The 4497-nt window shown below is 34.7% G+C and overlaps 1 long non-coding RNA gene across 6 annotated transcripts in view; it reads right to left on the reverse strand.

The window, feature by feature from the left end:
• Positions 1-18: 18 nt before the first annotated feature.
• LOC111410279 overlaps positions 19-4497 on the reverse strand; it is a 9484-nt gene continuing 5005 nt past the window's right edge. The window contains exons 2-4 of one of the 6 annotated variants that reach the window (XR_002705639.1): positions 4109-4238; positions 3967-4019; positions 2886-3493 (exon numbers count right to left, since the gene is read on the reverse strand). This is a non-coding gene — a long non-coding RNA (uncharacterized LOC111410279). The other 5 variants (XR_002705641.1, XR_002705642.1, XR_002705637.1 and 2 more) reach the window with 5 other exon arrangements.

The raw sequence follows: 4497 nt of genomic DNA on the forward strand, positions 1-4497 counted from the left end.
TATCTCAACTGTGCAATGCACTGCAATATATGTAACAAAAAATCTTTAATTTACCTTAACTCACGAGTCTTATCCTCAAGCATCTCTGAGCATGCCATAGCTATTATTTTCCTGAGAAGAAAATGCAAATAGGGTTATCCAATTATCACACACAACATAATAAATTTCTCTTGTAACAATATTATGTTTTGGACATTATATGTGGTGTTTTTGGATATACCAAAAGAGTATCGAGTTTAAATCTTACTTGAACGACAAATATTTTCTTCAACAAGATAATTTTTTTTATTTTTTTATTTTAACTACATCCAAAGATTAAGGAAAAAAAAATATATCCATATGACTCCAAGTTACAAACAAAATATGACAAATAATATATGAATTCCTAGGATTATTATTTCTTTGAGAAGGGATTAGTCAATTGGAAATTAGTTGCTACCAAGTGCTTGAATAACTCTAGCTATTAAACGTGCAATATGGTTTTGCCTTGTATGAACCAAAGACAGCGCTACAATTGATAACATTATCCAATGAAGAAATTGGATTATTTATGAGATAATTTGATGCAGGTGGAAGTATAAAAAAATATAAATACAAAATTATATTATCTTTAACATATTTCAATGACGTAAATGTTATCCCACGTAGCTTAATTCTAAAAATCTTGAAAAACTTTAATGACTAACAAAATTTTTCGTTTCTATTCTATTGTATCCCAATAAATTCGCCCACACATCCGGAGTTATTGCCTTGCAACGATTACAAATAACATTATTTTTTGGAATTTCCAAATGTTTCTAGAAGTGTGTTTGATCTTAAGACGTGACATTCTAATGCAAACTGATCATTTAAGTGTGAAAATATTCATTTGCATAATTATGGTTTCAACTTTTCCAACTGCCATAATTTTGTGGTGGTCTTCGACTCACATTGAAAATTGATATTCAAAGTCAGTATATTGATCGAAGTCAAGTATCTCAAACTTCTTCTCGAGAATCCTGATATTAGTTTCCTCGAAGAACGATAAATTTGTGTTGGACTTCATCTTAACATCGTTCAACAATCTGAATTCCCAGTCCTCTCGATGTTGCTCACCAATCCCATAACCAACATCGGCTCCTCAATTGCCGGAACTCTCTCCCTTCGAGCTTTCCATTTACAACTCTATCCATAATTAGGCTCGCAACTAGACCCACAATTGCCCCACCCTCATGCACTTGCGACCGCCACTTCGTGCTGCTAGTCCATGGCCGTAAAGGTTACCCACCATCTCTTGTGGCGGGATAGTCAATCTAGCCACTTTTTTGCCAAGACCTCAAGACGTTGATTTGTATTAGTTTCATTTCTAAGATTCCAATTATCAACCATGACTTGTAACTTGTCCTCCTTGATCAGTTGTTAGCTGCATAACGTGGGCTATGATACAAACTCATTTAGGCAGAAGTGTAAACTATACCAAATAGGGGGATTATAAAAGAAAATACACGCATGAATTAACCATTTAGGTGGATAATTGAAGAAAAATCTCAAACTTTCTGTTCACATCCAAAATCAATCATCCTACAACACAAATATAAAACAAAATTTATATAAAACTACGACTAGCCTTTTAAGCAAAACAAACTCTAGAAAACTTACTAGTTTGATTAAATTCTTAAGCCGAATAAAACCCCTACTAAACATAAAAAAAATGACAAAAGACTAATTAATTATTAATATTAATAATTAATCAATAAGATATTAAATAAAACGGGACTACCTGCATTATGGATTTAGCCTCATGGAGTAATTACAATCAAACATAAATCTACATTTAATGAGCTGGCGACAATCTTGTTTGCAATATTTGAACTCATACGGTACTATTTCAAATTGACTGCATTAATTCGATGTCGAAGTCTTATTCATCTTTATTTCCTTGTTATAATTGAAGTAGATACAGTATAAACACGAACAACAAATTTATTGCATCATGCAGAAGAACAAAACGAGAAGAAACCATGTTTTCAACTAATTAAACTAGGGGAAAAAGAAATCAAAATCTAATACATTTTATACATAGAATGCTTGTTGGGTACCTGATAAAGAACTCAGCATTATGATTGAATGCGCCTTTGGTACCCAATACGGAGCTCAATAGTATGACTTTATTGTTTCTACTTTATTATTTCAGGTGCCAACAAGAATTATAGGGACTTTATTTATGTGTGTACAAGTATGAAGAACTTCTTAGTGCCACTTTGGAACGTTAGAATATATAATCCTCAGCCATTTAAGCTATTAGGTATCATAAATTAATGTGTAGTCGTAGATGTTGAATACTACTTGAAGATTCTTACATAGAGATTTCACATTCCATTTATTGCTGTGAGATGGTCAAGTTTGAAACTTCAGTAGGTCTATGTGTTGTTTAAGAATTAGAAACAACCAATGGTACTGTGAGAGATGATATCTGAATGAACAGTAGACCAAAGGATTTTTTAACCAATCCAATCAAGTGCAAGCTGGAATGAGTATCTTGTCGAATGTACGAGGCATGCACGCACGCGCAAATTTCATGGGTGCCTAAATACTTCAACTTAAGACATTTACATGACATAGTACCATTTTAAACAACATTATTTTAAAGTTTAAGATATATCAAAGAGGAGTATGTCCTTGATAATACAAATTTGGATAGGAAAACAGCTAATTTCTCACAAGTTTTTTAACCTTAGTTATGCTTAGTTTAAGGAACAAAGCATGAACCTTAGACACAAAAAACACATAAATCAAATCATCTCTCACAGAGGGCGCTTTTCACTCATGACTAATGTCCACAGTCCCACCTTGACTCTCAAATGAACATATTCAATAGCATTGCCCCTTATTAATATTAAAATTGATTCAGAGAAATGCAGAGGAAATGCATTATTTCATTATTCACCAGTGTAAGATTGACGAGGATTGTGTACACATTTGTAGATAGAAACTTTGAGCAACACATGGTAAGTAAAGCACGTAAGGAAATTAAACTGTCCATGGAGAAAGTTTGCTTAATTCGTGCAGTGAACGTGATTTGTGCTAATCTTGTGCTAGAGTTTAGGCATGTGACTCGTGATACACTCTTTCAAGTTGGAATATGAAGGTCCATAATGCCCAAATTGGAGTGGAAAAGGTAAAACAATTCATGTCCCAAGGGTTTAGTAAAAATATCCGCTTGTCTTTCAGAGGTTGAGATATAAGGAGTAAGTGGACCATAATGAATCTTCTCGTAAGACGAGATGACAATAGAATTCCATGTATGGTTTGTTCATGAAAAGATGGATTTCGAGCTATGTGAATGGCTGTCTGGTTGATACATTGAAGAAGATAGGCTAACGATGGAGAACCATGAGAGCTTGCAAGAGAAGAGGAACCTAAAAAAGTTCCCAAGTGGTAGCGTCCATCGCACACTTTTCAGCTTCATCCGAAGAGCAGGGATAGTAGCTTTCTTCTATGAGCGCCAAGACAACTGCATTTAGATAAAAAGAGAAGACCATAACCAGAAGTGGTCTTCAAATAGCAAAGCATACAAAGAGCAGCTAGATGATGAGGCTCATAAGGAGCATGCACGAACTGACTTAAAATATTGACAACAAAGGTTATATGTGGCTGGAAAATGGTTAAATAGATCAAACCCTAACTAATCGTCGATATGAGCTGGGATCTTCCTTCCATGAAGTCACCATCCAAGTTATTAAGTTTACAGTGTTATTCCATGGGAAAGTATGCAAAATGATAGCCTAGTTGACCAGAATCAAAGAGACTGCCCAATAAAAAAGTTGTCGGTAGGAAACCTAGCAACCTCAATCCCAAGAAAATACTTGAGGTCAGCAAGGTCTTTAATCTTGAAGGCCTTTACAAGTGTTGTTTGATGGAATTGATGGCAGATAGGTCATTCCCAGAAACCAAAATGTCAACATAGATAAGGATGATAATAAATACCTTGCTCTAGATTTTGATGACAAGACTATGATCAGCTAAGGATTGGCCAGAACCTGCAAGAGTGAGGACCATAAGATGGTTTCAAGTAACATTGGTGAGAGGTTTGTTTAAGGCCACATAGAGATTTGTGGATACGACATACACGCATCTCTCCCTTAACAACAATATCTTGATATCTTGGTGGAGTTGCATATATACTTCTTCATCAAGGTCACCATGGACGAAAGCATTGTAAACGTTCAACTGCTGAATAATCTAATGTTTGTCTACAACTGTAGTAAGAAGACAACAAATAATAACAAGTTTAGACACGAGCAAACGTACCGTGAGAATCAGGGCCCTCTACAAGAGTAAAATCATTGGCAACTAAACAAACTTTATTGCGTTCAATGGAACCATATGCATGCAATATTATTTTGTAGATCCATTTACAACCAATAGCCTCTTACCAGGAGAAAGAGTTTCAAGAGTACAAGTATGATTAACCTATACAACTTGTATTTTGGAAGTCATCACCTCTTGCTAATGAGG

Source organism: Olea europaea, chromosome 15 (assembly GCF_002742605.1).
Source record: "Olea europaea var. sylvestris chromosome 15, O_europaea_v1, whole genome shotgun sequence".
In the NCBI taxonomy this organism is placed as follows: domain Eukaryota; kingdom Viridiplantae; phylum Streptophyta; class Magnoliopsida; order Lamiales; family Oleaceae; genus Olea; species Olea europaea.